Source organism: Hemicordylus capensis, chromosome 3 (genome assembly GCF_027244095.1).
Source record: "Hemicordylus capensis ecotype Gifberg chromosome 3, rHemCap1.1.pri, whole genome shotgun sequence".
Taxonomy (NCBI): Eukaryota; Metazoa; Chordata; class Lepidosauria; order Squamata; family Cordylidae; genus Hemicordylus; species Hemicordylus capensis.
Genome location: NC_069659.1, coordinates 242,092,754 through 242,117,957, shown reverse-complemented (window position 1 = coordinate 242,117,957; position 25,204 = coordinate 242,092,754). Strand labels below are relative to the sequence as shown.

Genomic DNA, 25,204 nt, shown 5'->3' with positions numbered 1-25,204 from the left:
TAAGGCAGATACCAGCAATAGCCACTGGAGGGATGCTGTGCTGGGGCTGGTTAGGGACAGTTGCTCTCCTCATGCTGGCAACTTACCTAACCAAGAGACCCGAACAAAGGTGGGAAGGGAAGCCCCTCGGCTTACCCACAACAACACTAAATATAAGAGAATCACCACTTTAAAAGGTAATTCTTTGTTCAGTTAGCAGGGTAAATAGTCCTCTTTAGTCAGGTTTCTGTATCGAGATGTGCAGATTTTTAAATGCTAAGGTCAACTGGTTTAATGTTATCGGATTTAACTTGCCCTGCTAAATTCATGGGTCAGATAACTCACTTACTTGGAAATAAGGCACATTGAAAGCAATGAATTACTTCCAAGTAAGCATGCTTATGACTGGACTGCACAATATATAAAATCAATTTAACAAGGTATGCTACAGCAGATGGTTGTCAAAGCTGATTACATATTGAATATCTGATTAAGTTACATGCTTCAATCTTCTGAAAACTATACGGAACATGTAGGCTGTGTGGCAAGTGCCCGCAATGGAATCTTTGAGGAACTAAACTTTCTGGTTTCTTTTACATAAACAGAGTAGTGTACATATTGCAGCATGGATTTTCTACAAATGATTCATTTCTGTTATCTCTTATGGTGTCTTTTCTGCTGTCTTAAATGATTATTGACAGCAAAGGTTTCTACCACATAGTATCTAGTTTAACTAGATATACTAAATATATATCCCTTTCAGAACAAGAGCTTGGGCATAATGACACCCCCAGGAATGTTTTGGAAATACTTTCATTAAAATTTAGTTTGGGTGCATTTAACTTCTTAAAAAGTGTTTTTTAAGTTCTCTTGTCAGATGGTTCCTTAACTGTTGTCTAAACTATTTCTAACTCATGCAAATAGTGATGTTTGGTCTACAATATCTAATATAGCATGTTGCAGTGCAAACATATAAAAGTGAATTCTCAGCTAGCACAGTTCTTTGAAGAGGAGTAAACCATTCTGATATTTGGAAGAGTGAGAACTACTATAAGCTTAAGTAAATGTGGTTACACTGCTGATGGAGTTCTGCTAATATGGGCTGAAAGTTTTGCTGATATTGACATGATACAGTAATGTCACACACATTGTGACAACGTGCCTCAGGCTTTATACAAAAATGAAACAACATAATCTCTCTACCTGCAAAAAGCCCTACATAGTGGCTTGTTCAGTATCCTAAATGCCCCAAACCTTTTCAGCTATGTGATCAGTTTTTGGGTTTCATCTGGTCACCAGTTCAGTGTTGACAGTTGTAATGGTATGTGCCCTGTAAAACTGGTTTTGTTAGGACTGGGATAATTGACTATAAAATTGCTTTGTAAGTTGGCTGTCTGATTTTCAGAAATTAAATACTGATTCACTTGCTCGGCCAAACCGTAAGAGGCCTATACATATATAGAATAGAACATAATAATAGTGAAATGTTCTGCAATATTGCCCCCTGTGCACTAAAGGCATTGTGAAGATACTTGTTTGGGCCTTTGCCTATAAATCAGACTTTCAAAGGTTACACAGCATTATTTCATGTTTCAGTCTGAATCCAGCTACAAATAACAGGGAAACATGATTTCTCACTCTGAGAATGAGTGAGAATTGCTGTGGGCTTGTACATTCATCCTTTTTGATATTATTATTATATCTTGTTTACACAGTCAGACAGGTGTTATTGACTGGTTTGTTTTATCCAGACATCGAGTCCTTCCCAAGGACCTAGGATGGCTGCATTTTATTGTCAATGTTGTTGCTGTTGTTATAGATATCGTTGCAGAATATAGGCTGTTCCCAGTAAAGCTGCTTTTTGTAATTGGCTGATGGTGATTTCTGAGGCCCCTATGGTGTTGAGGTGCTCTTCAAGGTCTTTTGGAACTGCACCCAGGGCGCCAATTACACATCTGCCACACAATACACCAGATATAACTGTAGTCGAGAAGAAAGAAAAACAAGTCAAAATAATCGACATAGCAATACCAGGGGATAGCAGAATAGAAGAAAAAGAAATAGAAAAAAATCACAAAATACAAAGATCTACAAATTGAAATTGAAAGGCTGTGGCAGAAAAAGACCAAAATTAATAATAATAATAATAATAATAATAATAATAATAATAATAATTTGATTTCTATACTGCCCTTCCAAAAAGGGCAGTGGGTGGTTTACACAGAGAAATAATAAATAAATAAAATGGATCCCTGTCCCCAAAGGGCTCAAAATCTCTAAAAGAAACATTAGATAGACACCAGCAACAGTCACTGAAAGTACTGTGCTGGGGTGGATAGGGCCAGTTACTCTCCCCCTGCTAAATAAAGAGAATCACCACATTAAAAGGTGCCTCTTTGCCAAGTTAGCAGGAGGAGAATGCAAGCATTCACTTTTTTAATTTTTTTAAAGAAAGCCTTAGTTCCATCTTCCCTACCAGTTTGGAGAACTATGATTTATTCAAGCTACAAATGAGACAAGCAAGGATCTGAAACCACATTTAGATCCTGGTTTGTTTTACAAAATTGGTTTATCTTCCATTAGTTTCTACGAGCATGGAACTGTAGGACTGTTTACTTCAAAGCTAAAGTGAAAGCTTTCACTCATTTTGTGGGGTAAAGGGAAGGGAGGTTTGTAGTTGTTGTAGACTACAACTTGTAGAAGTTTTTTCTTGATAATGAGTGGGGGCAGAGTTGTATTGCGACACCAGTAAGGTGGAATGTGTCACGCTATGTTATGCAGCATAAAGACACCCAGGTGAGTGTTTTTATGGATTGGATGGAAGCCTTGCCCCCATGCTGGCCATTTTCAACGTGGCATCCCACCCACCCCCACCTGAATTGTCCTGTCAGTGTGGGAAAGCAAGTAACTGTGGGGTCCAAGTATTATTTACTATTATTTATATTTTTATATTGAATGAATATAAAAATATACTTGAAACAGCTGGGAGATATCATCAGGTTACAGGGTGTTATCAATATGTTGATGATACCCAAATCTCTTTCTACGCATCAGCTTCATCAGGTAACTTCCCTAAATGCCTGCCCAGAGGTGGTAATGGGATGGATAAGGGATAACAAATTGAAATTGAATCCAAGCAAGGTGGAGTTACTGGCTGTGGGGGCAGGGTGGTGGTGTCAGAACTCAAACGATGCTTTAGATTTGCCTGTTCTAGATAGGGTTACACTCCCCCAGAAAGAACCAAGTATATCGTTTGGGAGTGCTCCTAGATCCAAAACTCTCTGGTTTCCTAGGTTGAGGCGATGGACAGGAGTGCTTTTTATCCGCTTCGGCTGATAAGTCAGCTACACTAATTTCTGGAGGAAAATAACCTTAAAACAGTAACAATATGCTGTTAACCTTCAGGCTTGATGCACTCTATGTGGGGCTGCCTTTGAATATAGTCTGGAAACAACCATTGTTTCAGAATGCGGCAGCCAGACTGGTGTTTGGGCGAACCTGAAAGGACCATATAACACCTGATACATTTCCAAGCAAAAAACAAAGTGCTGCTTATTTAAAGCCCTGAATGGCTTGGGTCCCGGGTACTTAAGAGAACACCTCCTCTGGCCTTCCCTGTGGCTGCCCCAGGGCTCAAGAATGCACTTCATGTTAAAACCAGAGTTTCTCCTTTCTAGCTGATTTTTAAAAGGCCCCTAAGATGCACATGTTTTCTTATGATTAATTGATTTTATATCATAATTGTGTTAATCATTTTATCTTGTCCTAATATTTTATTTTAACTGATGAACACCACCTAGGGATACATATGTCAGGTGGTATAGAAATATTATATATATATACACACACACACCTTTGACCCGGAGTGGTTAATAACAAGATAAATATTTATTTATTTATTAGAAGCATTTAATATACCACCCACTCCAAAGACTCTGGGCGGTGTACAATGACATGTAAATAATGTAAAATTAAAAATTACAATCAAACATTACATTAAAAATACAAACTAAAATAGATAATGGAAAAGAAATAAACTACAGGACAAATGCCCGGTGGAAAAGAAAGGTCTTCAGTAAGGATTTAAAGACCGGTAGAGAGGAGGCTAGACGAATCTGAAGGGGAAGAGAATTCCAAAGAAGTGGGGCAGCAACCAAAAAAGCCCTTTTGCAGGTCCTAGAACTCAGAACTTCTCAAAAATCGGGGACCAACAAAAGAGCCATCTGAAATGAACAAGATGGGATGTAACTGGATGGGAGAGGTGATTCTGGCATGAGTCACGGTCCTTAGTGCCTGCTGACCAAAATCATAATAGGTCAATAGTTCAACCCTGTTGGGCATGTTTTTTAATGACAAAAGGTTGCTTCTTTGCTTCTTTCTTTTTAAAACAAATTCTTGCTCTACTAAAACATGAGTTTTGTGGACTTGGATTCAATGAGCTGGTTCACAGAAACTTATTTTACTTTAACAGACATAATCATGCATCTGGAATCTTTTTAATACTTAAGTAACTGGCCAGAAAGAAAGCTAGCTATCAGGAGGCAGATGAGATATCAAAGTGATTAGGTGGTATATGCCCCTGCACATTGTTTCCTTCTATTATTTATCGTTATTATTTACTCTCAATCACAGCTCTCTCCCTCTTCACCATGTCTCATTGCAAACTCTCCTGAATCATCATGGCTTGCTGGAGTACAGCTGTTTTATTTCATCCTTCACTGATGAGAGAGGGAAGGGAAGGCAATAAACCATGATAATGTGGAATTGTGGAATTCTAGGAGTCATCCTCTCTGATGTAAAGAATCTGACCCTTTTCATTGAGATTTTCTCAATTCTAAGGTAGGTCTTGGTCACCTTAAGTGGTGCAGTGGGGAAATGCTTGATTAACAAGCAGAAGGTTGCTGGTTCAAATCCCCACTGGTAATATATCGGGCAGCAGCGATATAGGAAGATACTGAAAGGGATAATCTCATACTGCGTGGGGGTGGGGAGGCAATGGTAAAACCCTCCTGTATTTTACCAAAGAAAACCACAGGGCTCTGTGGGCGCCAGGAGTCAAAATTGACTTGATGGCACACTTTAACTTTACCTTAAGCTAGGTCTTGACAAATTTTCTTTGGATGTAGACAAGCTGCTTGGAGCAGTGAGGCCTACCACTTGTTCTCTTGACCCATGTCCAACATGGCTTGTTCTCTCTAGGAGGGAGGCTGCCTGGTGGAAATAATAAATGCTTCGCTTTGGGAGGGCAAGATGCCTCCTTGTCTTAAGGAGGTAATCGTTTGACCTCATTTAAAGAAGCCTGCATTAGATCCCTCAGAGTTGAGCAATTATAGGCCTGTTTTCAACTTCCCATGGCTGGGCAAGGTAATTGAGAGGGTGGTGACCTCTCAGCTCCAGGCGGCCTTGGACAAAACTGATAATCTAGACCCATTTCAAACTTGTTTTCAGGTGGGCTATGGTGTGGAGACTGCCTTGGTGGGAGGACTGGGGTGTTTCAATAATAGTACCACTTTACAAGAAAGGATTAAGGGAGGATCCAAATAATTACCGACCAATTCGTCTTCTTAGCGTTGTCTGTCAGCAAGTTATATGTCAGGCATCTTTTGAGGAAACTCCAGGATTGGTTGGATGATCAGTTTATCCTAATGGCTGAACAAGCGGGGTTTCAAGAAGTCTTCTCTACAACTCATCAAGTATTTACATTGCAATTTTTGGCTGAAAAATATTCCTTTAAACCTAAATCGTCCGTTTACTGCTTTTATAGACTTCAAGGCAGCGTTCGATTCCATATCTAGGGACAAACTCTGGCTGAAGTTAAAGGAATCATCTATAGACCACTGTTTACTTTTATTAATTTACAATTTCCATCATAATACCTGTCTCAGAGTACAATGCTCTAGAAAAGGGCACCTCTTGTCTGAGATTCCTACCTATAAAGGAGTTCGGCAAAGATGCATCCTTGCCCCAGTCTTGTTTAATTTTTACATAAACTCAATAGTTTCTCATTTTAATGATTTGGATTTGCAGCCCCCCGCCCCCCCCAACTTGTTGGCAGACATGTTTCATTATTGCTCTGTGTGGATGATATTGCCCTTTTATCTCAAACCAGGATAGGCCTCAGTCGTGCTTTGACCTCCTTAGGTAAGTATACTGAGAAGGAGGCTTTAGAAATCATTTATTCTAAGACCAAGATAATGGTGTTTTCAAAGCACCCGAAAAGCTTTAAATGGACAATAAACAGGCATAGTATTGAACAGATTAAGGTTTTTAAGTATTTGGTGGTAGTATTCCACCAAACTGGAACATGCAAAGCCCATCTTGATTATATTTCCCAAGGTACTCAACAGACAGCAAATGTGATTAAACCCTTCTATTACTCTAGGGATGCCTTTTTTGTATCAGCGGCTAATAAAATTGTTGAATATATCCACAAATTCTTAATGGGGTGCAGATCAGTCCTCTGGAAAATTTCTCCCAGCTTGGAACAGTACAAACTAAATTCCTGAGGGCTATTTTTCAGGTACCCAGGGGTACAGCAAATGCCGTCCTTCGTAGGGAAGCAGGGGTCACACTTTGAAAGCAAAAGTATGGTTTTGCATAATTAAATTTTGGTTAAGCCTGGCCTTCTTTCCGTCTGGTCTTGCCCCTTTAGTGTTATCAGACAGTTTTGTTTCCAAATGGAAATCATCTCTGAAATTAAAATTGCATCACTTGGGCACATCTCAAGAAGATCTTATTGGGCGAGGATTAGAGCAGGCACTTTGCTTTGAGAAGCAATGGCTCCAAGATAAAGATTTGCAGGAGGAGTCCACACTGTTACCCAAGGGAATTTACTGAGGTTCTCAGATTTCTAACTATAAACCGGCTGAATATTTAGACCAGATCTTGGTACCAAAATTTAGGAGATTTCTGAATCTCACGCGATTGAACGTTCTCCCTTCGGCAGTACTTGACAGTAAATTCAAACAACTTCCTTATGATCAGCGCTGTTGTCCCTGTGGCTCAGGGGATATAGAATCTATCACCCATGTTATTCCTTATTGCCAGTTTTATAAGGACGCTCGCACCAAATTTATTGCTCCTATTTTAGCCACTTATCCTGGTCATACAGACCAATTTTATTTGGAAATTATGCTGGCCAATTTTAAACATGTAATTTCAGATAATGTGGCAAAGTTCTGTTTTGTGGCGTCGAAGCTCCATAAAGACTGTATTAGTAATTCGAACAGTTTGTGATTTTGTAAACTTGAAATTTTTGAATTTTCTTATTAGTTGTTGTTGTTGTTGTTTGTTAATCTGGTCTGTGACCGCAATAAACAAGTATTTGCATTTGTCGGCCTGGTGGATGGTCTCCAATTGGGAAGTGACAGAGGAAGAGTGATTCTGTTGGTCCTTTTGGATCTCTCAGCGGCTTTCACTATTATTGACCATAGTATCCTTCTGGAACATCTGAGGGTGTTGGGGGTGGGAGGCACTGTTTTACAGTGGTTCCGCTCCTACATCTTGAAAAGATTCCAGATGGTGTCGATTGGATACTGTTGCTCTTCAGAATTTGAGCTTAAGTATGGTGTCCCTCAAGGCTCCATACTTTCTCCAGTGCTTTTTAACATCTACATGAAACCCCTGGGAGAGATCATCAGGGGATTTGGAGCTGGGTGTTACCAGTACGCTGATGACACCCAGATCTACTTCTCCATGTCAACCTCTTCAGGAGCCGGCATATCCTTCCTAAATGCCTGCCTGGAAGCAGTAATAGGCTGGATGAGGGGGAATAAACTGAAGCTGAATCCAGGTAAGACGGAGGTACTTATTGTGCAGGTTCAGTACTCTAGAGACTATTTTGATCTACCTGTTCTAGATGGGGTAACACTTCCCCAAAAGGAACATGCTCGCAGTCTGGGAGTATTTCTGGATTCACACCTCTCCCTGGTTTCTCAGGTTGAGGCAGTGGCCAGGGGTGCTCTCTATCAGCTTTGGCTGATATGCCAGCTGTGCCTGTTTCTTGAGATCAGTGACCTCAAAACAGTGATGTCTGCTGGTAACCTCCAGATTTAACTTCCATAATGCACACTATGTGGGGCTGCCTTTGTATGTAGTTCGGAAACTTCAGTTGGTTCAGAATGCGGCAGCCAGGTTGGTCTCTGAGTCATCTCGGAGAGACCACATTACTCCTCTGTTGATGGAGCTACACTGCCTGCCAATAGGTTTCTGGACAAAATACAAAGTGCTAGTTATAACTTATAAAGCCCTAAATGGCTTAGATCCTGGGTATTTAAGAGAGTGCCTTCTTCACTATGAGCTCCATCGCCCACTGAGGTCATTTGAGGAGATTTGTCTGCAGTTACCTCCAACTCGTTTGGTGGCTACACAGAGACGGACCTTCTCGGTTGCTGCCCCAAGATTGTGGAATGCGCTCCCTGCTGAGATATGATCCTTCCCATCTCTGGCAGTTTTTAAAAAACACCTGAAAACCCATCTTTTCACCCAAGCTTTCTCAGCTTTTAAATTTTTAGGTTTTAAAATCTGGTTAGGTTTTTAAATTGTTAAATTGTTTTAAGTTTTTGTATATGTTTTTAACTTGTTTTATGCTATTAACCGCCTAAAGATGAAAGTTTGGAGCGGTGTACAAATTTGATCGATCAATCAATCAATCAGTCAATCTAGGAGCTAGGCAATGGGACACGACAAAATTATCACTTAGTAATGGGCATAATCAGGGGAGGATAAATGAGCTTCTTTTTATTCCCTTTACAATATTCTTAGAACAAAATCGGGGCTGCCTGAAACAACTAAAGGTTTTATTAAATTACCTCTGAATATACTAGTCTAGGCACTATAGCTCCCTGGGATTTGGTCTATACCTGAATATCATTTAAAAATTTAGTAAAGCATTTACATTGGAACTATCTTCTTGAGTGGTTAGGGGATCCAGTAATATCTGGGGTTTTGTGTTCAGTAATTTTTATTTATAATGTGTGAGATGTTACAAGGGTTGTTGTAAAACTTAATAACTCATACTGAACTTTTCCACACATCTGTTTCTTGTGGGAAGAATGGGATTTAGTGGTGCTAAGTATTTTTTACTGTATGATTTTTATATACAAAAAATTAGATATAATTATACATTATATATTTGCCTTGCCTGCAATCTGGGTTTGGGTTTTTTTAGCTTTAATAATCTTACAATTATTTTAAAATGAACAATTGGGAACTTCTTAGTGAATTTCTGCTCCAGAATATTAAAACCTCTCTGATTAATGGCTTGAGAGCATGAAAAACACTGCTGTCTGTAGTGTCCATATTTTGAGAAGTACAGGCTTCATTCTTGTAGAGTCTGCTAAATGGAAGTCTGTAGCTAACTAAGTGCAAACAGTAAGAAAAGGTGTTCAAAATATCTCTGCTTGCTTTTCACTCTATATGGTTACTCATCATTTGGATGTAATTGTGTTAGTTTTGAATACTGACTGGATTTATTTAGGGCATAAATCTAGGTTCTAGTTGTCTTAGAAAAAGTGTCTTGCATTATTTTCAGGTACAGCATTTCTCCTCAGCAATAGTTTGCTTTACTGTGATCTGAGTCCTTATCCTTGACAAAGTTCTAGACTCCTTGTGTTTATAGAAGTATGTATCAAATTTTAAAACATTATTTTTTTGGTAAATGTTCACTTAGCTCAAATATAATTGGATTGCTATGTGGCAAATGTTTAAGAATGTACAGGATAGACTGTTACTTGAAGAGGTCAATAAAGTCACCTTTCATGTATGTTTGTGTAATTATTGCATAGGCATTTATGAATAACTGATAGTTCTTACAAGAACATAGCCTTATATCTAGCTTGCAGTTTTGCAGTCCAGGTCTATAAGCATATTTTAACTTCAGCTGTGTTAAGAATTAAAGAGAAGTTTTCAGTACTTCACAATTGCCTCTAAGTACATCAAATAGTTTAATAGTATATATAACACTTATATGGAAGTACATCCCACTGACTTGAATGAAATCTGTTTTCAGAAATAATGCAGTGCAGTATCCCACATCTATATACTGTATGTTTCCTTAAAATTAAATTATATTTTTGGTTTATGTGCTATTGAAGCATTAATTTTTTGTTCCTGATTATGTTTTGTTGTGGGGGTTGGTGATCTTTGATTACTTTGTTTTCCAGGCTACTGATTCTTGCTTAATAGGCTTATGCAGTAACTTGACAAATTATGCATAGTTCCAGTCAAAAGATGAGATCCAACTCTCATTCCCCCATCTGAATCATGAACAGAAAGTGCTTCCATGCGTGTGTGTGTGTGTGTGTGCTCGCATGCGCGTGTCTTGGAGAGTTTATTTCCTTGGGGCGGCAATACCAGCATTTCATGCAATGCCATTTCAGATGGCCTCTCAGCCTTGGAGGGACTTCTATAGGGATATGGAGAGCTACTGCACAAGTTTATTTATATAAGGCCCTGCCTACAATCTTACTGTCTAAATGAGTTCAGATGAGGGGAGCAAAAGGTAGTTAGCGGTCTGCAAACCAGATCCTATTAGGAATGACTGAAGTAGGTGGGTATGTTTAGTCTGGATAAGAGAAGACTAAGAGAAGAAATGATAGCTGTCCTCAAATAATCTGGGGCTGTGTCATATAGAAGAGGAACAAACTTGATCTCTGTTGTTCCTGGGGACAAGACTAGAACCAATGGGTTGAAATTACAATGAAACAGGTTTAAGCTAGACATTAGGATGTATTTACTAACTATAAGAAAGGTGCTGCAGTGGAACAGTCTTCCTTGCGCAGTGATGAACTCTCTTTAATTAGAGGTTTGCAAACAGAGGCTGGACATCCTTCTGTCAGGGATGCTCAACTATATCTCCAAGGTCCATTCCAATCCTGAAATTCTACGATATTAAGTGACACAAGCAATAGTTCTTGGGTTGGGTTTTTCTGTGCTACTCCAGTTTAGACTAAGTCATAGGCTTCTGTATACCCTCAAGTAGTCCAAGGTGATAGTAGCAAAAGAAGTTGAGTGACTTGAGTAGGATTCTAGTAAGAACTATCCTATTTTGGCAAATTATAAATCTGAATGATATGCTGTATTATTAATAAGGGAAAGCCAATATAATGTATGACATCTGAACTTTAGATACTGTACGTACTAAGAAAGTTAAAATCAGAGGCCTGTGAGAGTGTGTCTGAATCAGGTAGCACCACAGATTAAGAAGTTTGGCAATGTTTGTTTTTTGAGTACTATATTGAGTACCTTGTTAGAATTCTGAAATCTGGTTCAACTGACCTGAGTTAAAAGATAAAAATGTCCTACCATTAAAGTTATTGTCTATCTTCTGTTTGTGAAGCATTCATATAATTTCTGGCTTTGTCATTCAGTTTCATATCTGTGGAACTGGTGGCTTGTAGATCAAATTGTACTAAAATAATGCAGCTATTGGGGAACTAAATTAACAATGATTCAGATTTTATATACCTGTATTGGAAAGCTTAAACTATGTGCCTGTTTTGCTTTAGGATTATAGTAGAGGAACTGCAATTTTTAAAAATATATATGGAAGGAAGGTTTGGGGTTGTGTGGTCAGGGAACATTACTAGCATCCTGTGGTAACTTGAAAGCTAACAGTTTTCTCTCTCAGCAGCAGCCAGCAACTACTTAGTGGATTTAGGAACAATAGTTTTATCTATTTCAAATATTTATACCCCACCTCTCCAGTACACTACTGCTCACAAAATCAGTGAAACAGATACAATATCTTGGCCTTTTGGCTAAGATCAGCATAAACATTATCAATGTAGTCAGTCTCTTAGTGTGGGTGTCTGTGATCAAAGCCTTAGTGATAGCCTCAGTGATTAAAGCCTCAGTTATAACCAAATTTAAAATTATGTGTTAAAATCCACCAGATATAAGCTGCAGATAAAATATTAAAACACCTCTCTAAAGAGATGGGAATAAGATTACTATGTACATATAACAAGTTCTAGTATGAACTAATCTGCCTACTTTCCTTTCACAATCCACACAAATGGACTAAATTTGGTTCAGATTGGTTAGGTGGTCCACAAGTTAGGCCTCTTGCACCTCAAATGTTTATGTATCTGCCATCTTGGATTAGGGTGGATGACATCGCAAATTATACCATTGAGGTGTCCCTGTGTGTCACTCACTACAACTGTACCCAATTTGGTTCTAATTGATCCAGGCATTGCGAAGTTGATGGGGTGGGAGGGACTGGGACGGACTCACACACACACACACACACACACACACATCTCATAAACTAGGCTAAAAAGCACAAGATTATGAACTGCATAGATAGGTTGTGGTCAGAATAATAATTCTTTCCCAAAGCAAAAGTATTTGAGGAGAGAGGAATATCTGAAATAAATTACGTTATAGGTTTAAAATGCAGGAAAAGTATTTTGCACTGTTTACTAATGCAAGGCACTACTACACTGTTGATGTAACTGTCAAGGGAAAATATTGCATATTAAACATAAATGAAACATAGATCCACAGGGATATATTTTGCTATCACAAAATATCCCTGAGAAATATGTTTTGTATGCATAAGCTCAATGGAGAAAGTGCTGAGAAAGGACTACATCTCCTAGCATTCCCCACGTACCTTCTGAAACACAGCAGGGCTCCATTCTTTTTAGGGGCTATAAAGAGAAAAGGAACATAACTGGTATATGCCAATGACTTCTCTGAAGCACCCATATTTTCATTAGGGTCTACAACCAGTTAAAGTGTGCTGTCAAGTTGATTTTGACTCCTGGCACCCACAGAGCCCTGTGGTTTTCTTTGGTAGACTACAGGAGGGGTTTACCATTGCCTCCTCCCACTCAGTATGAGATGATGCCTTTCAGCATCTTCCTGTATTGCTGCTGCCCAAGATAGTACTAGTGGGGATTCAAACTGGCAGCCTTCTGCTTGTTAGTCAAGCATTTCCCCACTACGCCACTTAAGGTGACCCACAACCAGTGGTTAGTGGGTCACCTAACTAGTTAGTGATAGGGATATACAGACCTCTTTCAGGAGGGGATTTTATAAAATTTGTGCCACAATAAAAACAAAAGTCTGACTCCTTGAAGACACCCACAGCACTTCAGCTGCCAGAGCAACATGTATCATGGCCTTAAATATTGAGTGATGTCCCCAGGAATGAACATATGGGAGGAGGCAATCCTAAGATACTAGGTCACAAACTGAAATATAAATAATACAAGTGTGACCTGCAGCAAAACATTGCAATATATCCCCAGCCCCTAAAAGACAGCTTAGAACAGGAGTCCCGTGTTGGTGTTCAGGTCTTGTTGGGTGGCACGCGCTCCACTTCCTTCCTTCTAAAACGCTGTATAATCCCTCTTTCAGGATACGTACATAAGATGTTAACAGGCCATTTCCCATCTAGAAGCTCAAAAGTCTCATATTGGGTTTTCAGAATTTTCTTTCAATTTACAAATGTGTCTACATCTGGATACCGTGTGAGTCCTGGTGATAATACTTGTACAGTGTCCATGGACTGAGAACATCTGAACAGGGATTCTGTGTAGCATTTTTCGGTGGTCAAATTATTCAGTTTGGCAGATACTCTGGCAGTACCACTAGAAAAATCAGATGGATGTGAACAAAAGTTTAATTCGGTAAAACTGTGTTTGCACATTATTCATTGGGTGATGTTGGGAAAATAAAATAAACATTCTTTCATTCAGATAAAACATATACAGGTGACCCTCATTACCCATGGTCATAGGGACCCAGTTTCTTTATTTGAGGGGTGAAAATAGGGTTATATTTTGCCTATCCACACTTCTTGAGTGGCTGGAAATGATTTCTGATGTCTTTTCCTGTCGCCATTTTGTAGTGCTGAGTCATTTTGTGGCTCTTTTCTGCCCCAAACAAACAAACTCAGAAGGGAACAAAAATTGGAGGATTGGGGGGGGGCATTCCAGGAGAATGCAAATTGGGGGGGGGCATTCCTGGAGAGCAAGGTACTGTGCTTTATTTCTGCTGCCCCCTGCTTTTTCTTGTTTTGAGCACACTTCAGTGTGCTTAGGAACCTGACTCCCCAATAACCATAGGGTTAAGGTTTTTTTATCCGTGGTTTCGTTATCCATGGAAATTGGCGGGAATGGAACCGCCACAAATAACGAGGGCCACCTGTATGTCTTTACATGAGCCACAGATATTCAGTTCTACTTCTTACGTATGTGACCTTTCATTTTGGCAGACTGTGGAATGTAACAAGTCAGCTGACACTTCCAGTTAGCTAGGATGCTTGGGAGCCCTGTAATTCTTAAACTAAAAGGTTAAATTGAGACTGAAAAGGTAACTTACTTGACACTCCGTTTGCCTTCTGGTTCCTGAATATAGAACATACGTTCTTGTAAACCTTTCTCTTAGCTGTGGGTACCAAAAACCTTATATGTTAAGTTGAAAGTTGAGAGGTGGTTGTTATGATAATACTGTAGCTAGACCACTAAAAATGTAGTAGTGAGCTAAATAGACCCATCCCCAAGTCTTGCCCCCTTATTTGCAGGTAACATTTGGTGAAACTTGACAAAATATTTGAAAGTTTTGGGAACAGCTTTTCACTGGTTGTCATCATAGTCAGCTGTCCTCCCTCCTCCCAATTGAAACATTTTGATTTTTTGACAGCATTGCAGCTCCTCTTGGCTATTATCAAATCATGGTAAATTGCAGGAACCTATCACAACCATGAGACACAAAGGGAAAAACAAATCAGGAGCAGGTGTGGGAGCTCTTACAATTTTTTTCTGGACCCTCAGTTTTGTTCCGATACTTATCAAATGAGAAGTTTAGACTTAGCATTTTAAAAAGGAGACTGGGATGGTGTTCAATGGGAAGAGAACTTCTGCAAGCAGTCTGGAAATTGCTTTTGATTCGTACATCATTGAGGGTGGCACTATGTATTACATGCCGTTTTCTGGTTCTTAATGCAGAATTTTTTGTATTTAAAATGCATTTTGATGTGGGAGACAAGTGCAGGGTGAGGGTGCCAGTTAACTCTCTCCCCTTGGGTTGCGTTGTCATTCATGTGATTGTTGCTCTGTATGGATTCACTCAAGTAAAAGATAAGATTTAGCTTTTGTTTCTGAGTGATGGTTTGACAATATATTGAGTACCCAAAAAGAAATAAATATTTAAGATACTGCTTTTAATTTGTGCTTCTTAAACAAGTGAGCCTGCTAATAGAAGAATGGTAGACAGGTAGGAGGGATAGTGACTGAGAAGCAAGCTTTGAACACTACCAGCTTGATTGGCACCTGCCATTAATATGTGTCATTTATATTGCTGATGTACTTGCTGTACAACTATATATAAGCACAGAGATTAAATTGCTTTGAGAACCATTATGATTGACAAGTGGTATCCAAATATTGTAATTAAAATTAAAAATAATTTTATTGCAAGTAAAGTTGCAAACTTGATTAGCACCATCTTTGATGTGATAAAAATATTTGTGCATGCACTAATAAGGTTATTTAGAACAGGAAATGATTTGCAAGTCTTGGAACTCTGCTAATTAGCTTATTAAAGAATATCACACCATTGTGTTTGTCCTGTATATGTTTCTTTTATATTTGTATATGCCCATAAGAATAACTAGCTTTGGCACATTATCAGGATTGATTTGATTTAAATTACTTCTCCAGAAGACTCAATTTTAATTATTTAAATCACTAATCAGGAAGATTCTGTTTAATCATAATGTTCTAGTAAAAGTGCATTTTTGTTGTCTCATATTGCCTTAATACACACATTTATCCCTACTTAGTAGTAGTAGTAATTTTTATTTCTACTCGGAGCTAGATGCAGGTTTCATTAGTAAAAGGAAGATACACACTATACATTATAAAGCAACTAGTAGGTAAGACCCATTGTTGACCAGGAAAAGTCAGTTGCATAGATTACACTTATAGGAAAGTTCAAGAAACGTAATATATGTAATAGAATTTTTTACTAATGTGTTTGCAGAAGGGATATAAAAGAACAGTGTGAAATGTGCAGGATTTCAACTTCAAACATTATGGAATAATGACTGTATATGGTAAATTTGAATAATATTATATTTGAATCTGAGAAAGATCTTCTGCTTTTCTTAGGCATGATGTCATTTTGGATTTATTGATCTGATTGAGTGTTAAAAATCTGTTGAGAACAATAACAGTTAAAATATGATCATATTCAGAATTTAAGATACACACAAAAAGATTATTTAAAACTTTCCCCAAGTGTATTCCAGTGTAAAAAATAGTGCATTCGACTAATTTAAATGGCAGGATTACTCATGCAAAATTTGATATCTGTATGAATTGAGAAGTATGATATTCAGAATTGCTTGAACTACAAAAAAATCTTAAAATGTTCACCAAGCATATTTTGATATGAAAAGTAGTGTATTGGCTAATTTCAGCAGTGGGATTGTGAATGCAAAATTTGTTATCTGTAGGTCATCTGGAAGTATGAATTTATTTTGCACACACTTATATTCTTTAAAATAAATAACTATATTCTGATTTTTTAAAGATTAATTTTCATCAACAAATGGATGATTAAGTCATTCTATTTTAGTACCAAAGCAGATACATATTTGTGAAGTCATTAGGAGGTGAACCCACTCCAGTTCAATTAATCATGGATATTTAGAGGATATTTTTTAATCATGATGTGCTAGGAGAGCCACCACCATCACCAAATATGCTTTTACATTGTACTAAGAAGTTTGTTTACTCTGATCAGTTTCCTTCAACAAGCCAACAAAAATAGATAGCACAGTTTTTTAAACAAGATAAGCACATGCATTTTTGAATAGTTAACTATTTTTAGTTATAAATTTAAAGTTTTAAAAAAGTAAACATTAAATAGGCAATTTCAGCCAAGTCAGCATGAGTAACTTATTGGGCCGTACAACTAACTTGGTCATCTTCTTCACCTTTGTTTACCTGTTTGTTCATAGTCTGGAAAAGAATGGCAAGCTTTCCTGATTTTTCAGTTACCAAATTATTTCTCAATTTAGAATGAATTGATCCAGAGGAATTAAAAATTATCTCTACAGATGCAGAAAAGGATGCTCTTAAAAGCTGAATTACCATTTCAATGGTCTCCAAATCCCAGTTAAGTGGCTTCCATCAACTCACTGGTGTGACTTATTTTAAAATGCCATCAGCAAACATATTTCTTGAACTGGTCACTCTTAGTCCTGAAATTTACTCTCAGAATAAATTTCCTCAGAACTATCTGAATATATTCTATTCACTTTTTGTTTCATTTTCTATTCCTCTCCGTTGCCCCTTGCATTTATATCCATAGTTGTCATCCTCGCTCAAATCTCTATCATCTCCCCAAGTCCCCTATTCATTGTCCTCTCCCTTGTCCCTTTCAAATTATGTTGTGGAAGACTTTTGAAAGCTGCTAAAGAGAGACAAGTGACATAACTTTCTAAATGACACAACTTGAAGGGATGTAGTGTGGGATGTTTTCCAGAAAATTTTCCTATACTTTATTTTCCATAGAAAAATTTCCATTTCTAAAATTTCAACATGGCGACTTGAAGAACTTTTGAGATACAGCGAAGGGGAATTCATGTGGTGGTATGGGCTATCCCCCCTGTATAAATAAGTCAGATAGCATGCCAGATCAATCTATTTAGGGCATCAACAAAACCTGTAAAGTAAAAAAAATTTTTTTTAGAAAAAGAATGCAAATGAGAGGGAAATTTACATGGGAACTTTTCTAGGAAATCTTGCAATTCCAAATTTTCCAGAAAACCCACGTCTCAGTTCACTTTAGATATCACTTGGGGGATTGCATCCTTGAATACTGCCCCTTGTTTAAAAGTTCTCTGAACATGAACACTTATGTCAGGATGAAGAGATTTAGATTAGTCAGTGTTTAGGTTATTTATGGTTAAGGTGTCGTTTGTTTATTTATTACTTTGTTACACTTTTAAATGTGCATTTCCCCCAGGCACAGGCTTGGTACAGTTCAAGAAGGGCTGTACTGCATGCAGTTCTCCACAGAAGGGCAAGTCTTTCATAGCTTTCTTACAGGAAGTATGACTCTAAAGGATTTGTACTAAAAATATGTATGCTAAAATGATGTTTTTAGCCTGCCAAATTTCCAAGTATCTGGGTAAATTACATATAAGAAAATGCACAAATTGTTGAATTAGCATACCAGGTTGTGGCAGAGCGATGAGTGTTAACATCCTGTGGAAAAGGCAAGGAGAGTGCATTTTGACTAAGTTCCCTAGAACACTCATGGCAACAAGACATTGCTGTCAAAAAGGAAGCAAAGATTTGCATGAAAAAATTGAAAAGGTATAGCCAAGACTACCTTGTTGAAGTTCTGTAATATGGACTTCACTCTATCCATGTTGTAGAGATGATGGCAACCTGGTTTTGTAGACCATTGGCCTCTGGGCTTATGTGGATGGTATACAGCTCAGGGGTTCTCATTTCTGAATCAAGGTAACTCTGTGAGACATCTCACACAAGGTTTCTTTTCCATGAAAAGCTTGCAATGAAACATGCTTTTTAATTTTTTTCCTGAAATCTATTCAAGCTTACTGCTTCTTTGCTTTCATTCTAAGCTGTTAAATCCTTGTGCATATACTTCTTATGCTGGATCCAGCTAAAAGTCTTTGCTCCTTACCCAGTCCTTTTTACCAATCAGCTGTTGGGTAAATCCAAGGGGCTGCTCCCTAGGGCACCTCTATAGGTTGTACTGGGTTATTGCAACTATTTCACCACACAGCAGGATGTTATAGTTACTTAAGAAAGATATTGTAGTTTGTTCAAAATCGTAATTGATCCTACTGTCCATAGTAAATCCTTCCTTTTCCTATGGGCTAGGTACTGAATGTCTATAGGAGAATCAGTAGATTTACGTAGCCGTAATGGGTGTTTGTTTTTCTGAAATATAAGATGAAAGACTTGATACCCCTAAAATGATTGATTTAATCATACATATTTTATTAAAAATAACAATTCTGTAAGATTATGGTTATCAATTGGAATCTTTCTGAATGAATGCATTTGATGTTTTCTTTGTAAATGACAGGCACTTCCTTCCTATGTTTGAATGTGCTAGCCCGGTTGCTGAGAAGCCAAGAGTGTTCATATTCTGTTGAAAAGACGGTGAGTATGCACTTTGACCAAGTACTGGCATCCAGACCTCATTAGAGCACTCATGGCACTATTAATAAGAACAGTTGTAAGCAGAATAATATTAAAGACATACTTTACTTAGGTCACAAGTCTATATTATTGAACTTGCTTTTTGCCTTGGTTGAGAAGATAATTATACAAAACAAAAATTAGATGGGAATATGTTGTGCACAACTGTAGAGAAATAGAATCCAGGCATCTCATAGAAGTATTGTTATAACCTTGGACTAACACGGCATCCATTGTGAGGCAGCAGATGTGCACTTGCAGAATACAAGGCAGATATCCAGTGTTGTTTGTCAGCTCAAACAATGCAGGGAATAGATACAATAATGTAGAGCTATCCAGTTGGGACTTTTGTTGTCCTTCTCTTCTCTCCCCACCCCCCAGTAAGTCTATTAGGGCCTGAAGGAAATGTCTGTTGAACGTTTAGACACTTGTTGATATCTGCTAGAAAGATTTCAGGCTGTTCATGAATGGCTTTTTGTTACTGAAATAATGGAGTTATTTTTCTAGCACCGCTTCCTCCTCATGCTGTATACACACGTTTTTCATCCGATACAAACCATGAACCTCAAGTAGTATCAAAGTTATACTTCTTTGTAAGTTTAAATTTAATCAAGAAAAAGTGTGTGTGTTTGTATGTATGTCCAAAGGCAGTTTTGTTTGTTGCTTGCTAGGATGGACAGCCAGACTAAGTGGTGAGCACCCAAGGCAGGCAGAGAGTAGCATCCACTGTTCAGCAGGCATGGAGTAGGGAGAGGCTATCCGCATGTATCTTTGCTTCCCATGGTGTCGTCTCTAAGTTAGAGGAAATGGTTCATACCAGTGTTCTCTCTAATTTTTTTCATCTGTGCACAGAATGATTCCCCACCCCCACCCCGGGTGGCAGTATAAAGGCAGTGTGCACGCACATGCATTCAGTGTGGGGCTTTCCTGATTCAACCTGAGCGGGATCTAAAATTAACTTGAGCAGACATCAAAAACTTGTGAGTGCACACATGTGCACATGCCTTAGAGGGAACACTGGTTCATAGCTGCAGCAAGCATCACTGAAAAACCTGTGATTTTTCTATTATGTATGCATTTTTAAAATAGGTAGGCAGAGCTTCATTTGAAACTTCAGAATGCATTTGTTCTCCACTTTTGTAGCTGGTCTCTGCTTTACCTGTGGCTTATATAGATTTATTTACTTTTACATGTATAGCCTATGCTTCCTCCAAGAAGCCCAGAGTGGTACACATGGTTACATTTATCCTCCCAACAGCCCTATGAGGAAGGTTATGCTGAGAGATAAGTGACTGTCCCAGAGCCATCCAGTGAGTTTCATGGCTGAATGGGGATTTGAACTTGGATTTCCCCAGTTTAGTTTAGCACACTGTACCACTCTGGGTCAGAGTTCATTGTTGTTTATTAGTAGTATTCATTTTTGAAAGAATTGGGCAGACAGAGCTGCCCTGGTGACTTGAGAATGCATTTATTCTCCACAGAAGCAGCCTTTTGTAGCTAGTCTGTGCTTTACTTGTGGCTTGTACAGTTCTTTTCTCATGTGTGTGCGTGTCTGTGTGCATGCTTCTGTTTTGATCTACTGTGTTAGATATAAATCTACACACTGCTGTACTCCTGTTAAGCACTATAAAGCAACTGATGTTTTCCATATTTCTCTGTATTGAGTTTGTGTGCTTTTGTGTGTTTTTGTATTTTGATCCCACTCGCTAACTAAAAACTACACTTTGACAGTTATTGCTATGGCACCCGCCTAGATTTGGCTTCACCTCCACAGCTGCTCACAATCAGCTCCCACCTCCACCTGTGGATCCGCCCATCACTTGCCCTGATTAGTAACACACACACACACACACACACACACACACACCAGGAACCACCAGCTGCCATTAGTTTCTAGAATGTATTGTGTTCACTGAACTCAGCATTTGTTGTTATTATTAATTCATTACAAATACATGGAAGGAAGCAGGTTTTTAGCTCAAAATGTTTTGGTGACATTCCAGCAACTACATTACATATTCATAGCTCTGTGTGCAAAGGCTTCCCTTTGTGGAACACTTCGCTTCAAAGAAGAGATCAGGAAACTGCTGAGCTCGAACTTTGCAACATCAAAACATTTAGCACATCCCAGATACTCGAAATCCAGCTGGATTTGACCAGAGGCTGGATGTTTTGTCTGGATGGCTACACAAATACTTGATACAGGCTGTGAGATGTATTCCTCAAAAACTGTTCTGCTATAAAGTAGACGATTATTGGCTAATGGATATTACAGGAGTTAGATTACAATAGGTCTGTCTGTGTATACTGCTTTGGGAACTTTTGTTGAAAAGCACTATATAAATATTTGTAGTTGCCGTAATAGCTGCTGCTTGCATAGTAATGAGCTTCTCCGTGATATATGATCAATAGTGGCATCGGGGTTTATACAATACAGAATGTCTTTTTTTAAACAGCCATCAAAAGAAATGCTTCCAAATTTCAGCACTGATGGTTCTTCTCAGCCTGTTCTTTATATATTTGAGAGCTGAAAAACTTCTCACATGCCACCTGAGTAGTTGAAAGTGTCAGGAGGTACTTGTAGGCTTGACCTATAATTTGTGTATGTATATCTCACTGAGCAAGTTGAAGCGTTGCAGAGTGCAATATACATACACCGCACAACTGTAGTATGGTATGTATACAGACTGCTTCTCATGGTATAGCATTTCACAGTTTTCCAGTATGATGCCTCCTTTTTCAAATTTGATTTTCCCACAGCATGTAACAGCAGTATTTTTTTCTGCTTTTCATGCTTCCTTTCAGCCCTACCTTTTGCATTTCTTCCCCATAACATGAACTAATAAGTGGGTTTTAGGTTTTTCTTTCTGAGGTGCAAAGCCTTTAGGACCAAATTCTGACCCAGATAATTAATGCTTTGGAAAATGCAATGTTTTTGTTTACAGTGCCAGCACCATTGAACAGTGCCAGTGCATCGTGAAAGAAGTAAAGGTTCACACTGACCAAAATGTTTGATACCTTGAAAAACACAAATTCTCTGTGCAATGTTACCAAACTAAAAAGTTGAATGTCCCCCAAATTCCAGGCAAAACAAACTGAAATTTGGTTCAGAGATCAAGGAAGTGCAGTGTTAGGTATGGTCATGTGATCCTCATTAAGCAAACTCTGAGTCAGTCTGAATGGGTTGCTTTGTTGGCCTAAATCTGCTCTGAAACACAATACATATCTAAACACAATAAAAGTCCCACCAAATCCTAGGGAAAACAAACTGAAATTTGGTTCACAGACTACTTAAGTGCAGATCTTTACATTGCCACGACTTTCTTTGTCATCCTCCATATCTTCTCCATTCAGAATGAGCTACGCAGTTTATCCTCATTTCCTTGCCTGCCTTGCTGCCATCCACTGGGCACCACTCAGACCATTTGAGTGTTAACCAGTGGATGGTCAGGCAGGCAGACGCATGGATGAGGCAGTCCTCAAGGCAAATGGTCCACTGGTTATTTGCCACTTGCCAGGTGCTGTCACTGGTGAGTCTGCCCTAAATGGAGAGAAACTGAAAGAATGGAGAGAATCAAAAGAAAGAATAGTCTCCATTGTATAACTAGTTCGTCTAGGTGTGATGAAAAATTAACTTTTAAAAATCTAGTTATGAAAAAGTATTATCACCCTCTTATTAATTTATCTGATAGCAAAATCTAATTAACAGATGTCTGTTAGATTGTTTCAAGAATGCCAGTGCTGTGACTCGGTTCTGGGTTTACTGTATTTGAGTTTTGGGTTTTTTTGCTTTCCTGACTGATTGGAAAAAGAGAGAGAGTATTAAGTCACAGTTTCTAAACTGTAATTAAGCTGCAGGACTGCTGAACAGGAGGCTTAAAGCCAGTTTTATGATTTTTTTTAAAAAAAATGGCCTCCATGCATGCGCAAATGGCCTCTCTGAGACCCTGGGCCATGCTAGGCCTTGCAGAGGCCATTTGTGTATGCATGGTGGCAGACAAAATGGCCACCATGGCAAAATATGGAAGCAGCCAAACGGGCTTTGGCGGTGATGACAGAGGTGGCAGGGAGAGGGGGAACTTTCACGGACCCCCTGTGGCCTAGAGGAAGCCCCTCCAAAGGGGCTAAAGGTAAATTAAAAAAATTGTGACCCCCCGCTGGACTGAACTGGGGCGGGGCGGTTGAAGGGGTGCTGGACTGAACTGGTCCGCTCAGGTTTGAGTCCGGTCTGGACACGAACCGAACCGGGTCAGCCGGTTCCATGCACATCCTTAGTTCCTAGAACACATTATTAGGAAGGGGATGTGCTGAGAGTGCACCTATTGCAGTATCCTGGTGCTCTCCTGGCACGTCCATTACTGCATTGGGGAGCTGTTAATCCAATACCTCCTCTGTATCTGCTCCAGGGAGTCCCACTCCTAGTCTCATGTTCCAGGGATTGTATTGTTCTGACAGAGAGAGAGGCTTGACTGTTGAGCAAGTGGGACAGGGCCTTCTCAGTCATTGCCCCAGGGCTTTGGAATACTCTTCCTCCTGGCATCTGCTCATCAACCTCCATCACAGATTTTAGAAAACAAGTAAAAATTGGCTCTTCACCCAGGCTCTTATATGAGAATATTGTGTTTATTGCTGCTGCTTTGTGTTTTTTGTGTTACTGTTTTATATAGGATTTTAAACTTTTAAATTGAAATATATTATTTTTATATTTAATATTTGTACTCTTAATTTGTATTTTAATTGTGCATTGTTTTATTTTAATTGTATTGTAAACCGCTTTGGGATTATTCTAAGGAAAAGCGGGTTAGAAATGGAATGAACAAATAAATAACGTGGTTCCAATAGCACTACTTACGTGCTGCTTATGTTATGTGCTCTTTATGTTAAGAACCAGCGTGGTGTAGTGGTTAGAGTGCTGGTCTAGGACCGGGGAGACCCGAGTTCAAATCCCCTTCAATCATGATACTTGCTGGGTGACTCTGGGCCAGTCACTTCTCTCTCAGCCTAACCTGCTTCACAGGGTTGTTTGTTGTGAGGAGAAACTTAAATATGTAGTACACTGCTCTGGGGTCCTTGGAGGAAGAGTGGGATATAAAATGTAGATAACAATAATAATAAATAATTACCCCATAAACTGACTGATAGTTAGTTACAAGTGCCTTGTAATTCACATGTGTAATGAATTGGTCATGTATATTCAAAATAAATTTAGTAGTGAAGATCAAGCTCTGTAATAACTAGTGACCCTCTGGGGAGATGTACATCAAAAGACATACCTAATCAAATAATTGGGGCCCTCAGTGTGGAAACTAACTTGTTGGGGCTAACTTCTGTTTCTTCCAAACAGCCCCAATGTAGCCAGGAAGATTGTAGTACTTTTTATGTGTTGAATATTTCTATATTGTATTGACTATATATTGATTATGATAATTGAAAATGTGTTTATATGGTAATTGAAACTCTCGTTAATGCTTGCTAATATCTAGAACACAAATAAGTATCATCCAAATGCTTTTAAGCTGGAAAGGAACCTCTGTGGCTTTCGGGGGGGAAAGAATAATAGTTTGACAGTTTTGCAGAAAATGTTTGAAACTTGAATCTGGATTTTTAAATCAGATTATAAATCCAATCCAAACGTTTCACTTCCATAAAGACTAACAATGAAACCCATTCATTCTGTTCTTGCAACTACCGGTAGCAGAATTCAGTTTTGTTCTGTGTTTCTTCTTTATCTTTTTGTACTGAGATACAATGAATAATTTAGTTAGATGTTAATGACTGTGTTTCCAGTGTGCTGTCCGTATAACCTATATAACGTAACCTATATAATGTAACTGATATGTTTTGGTCTTAATAAGTGCGGCTTTTATTGTTCTTGGTGCATTTTTTTTTTTGCAAAGTTTTTGTTTTGCTGCAATGGAAAAAGTATGCCTCAGAGCTTGTAATCTATATGGATCCTGCATATTTGAAATACTATACTATGCCTTGTAAAAAAATTTTAATAGATTGGCTTTTCCCGAATTAGGCAT

At 38.6% G+C, this 25,204-nt stretch overlaps 1 protein-coding gene across 5 annotated transcripts in view; it reads left to right on the top strand.

Moving 5' to 3' along the window:
- The window catches only part of SGMS1 (sphingomyelin synthase 1), a 115,476-nt gene that overhangs the window by 6,033 nt on the left and 84,239 nt on the right, over nucleotides 1-25,204 (top strand). For 2 of the 5 annotated variants that reach the window (XM_053309533.1, XM_053309530.1), the window contains exon 2: nucleotides 19,063-19,139. The exons of the other annotated variants lie outside the window; for them this stretch is intronic. The gene's annotated coding sequence lies outside the window, so the exon portion shown is untranslated. The remainder of the gene's footprint in view (nucleotides 1-19,062; nucleotides 19,140-25,204) is intronic. 5 annotated transcript variants of the gene reach the window in all.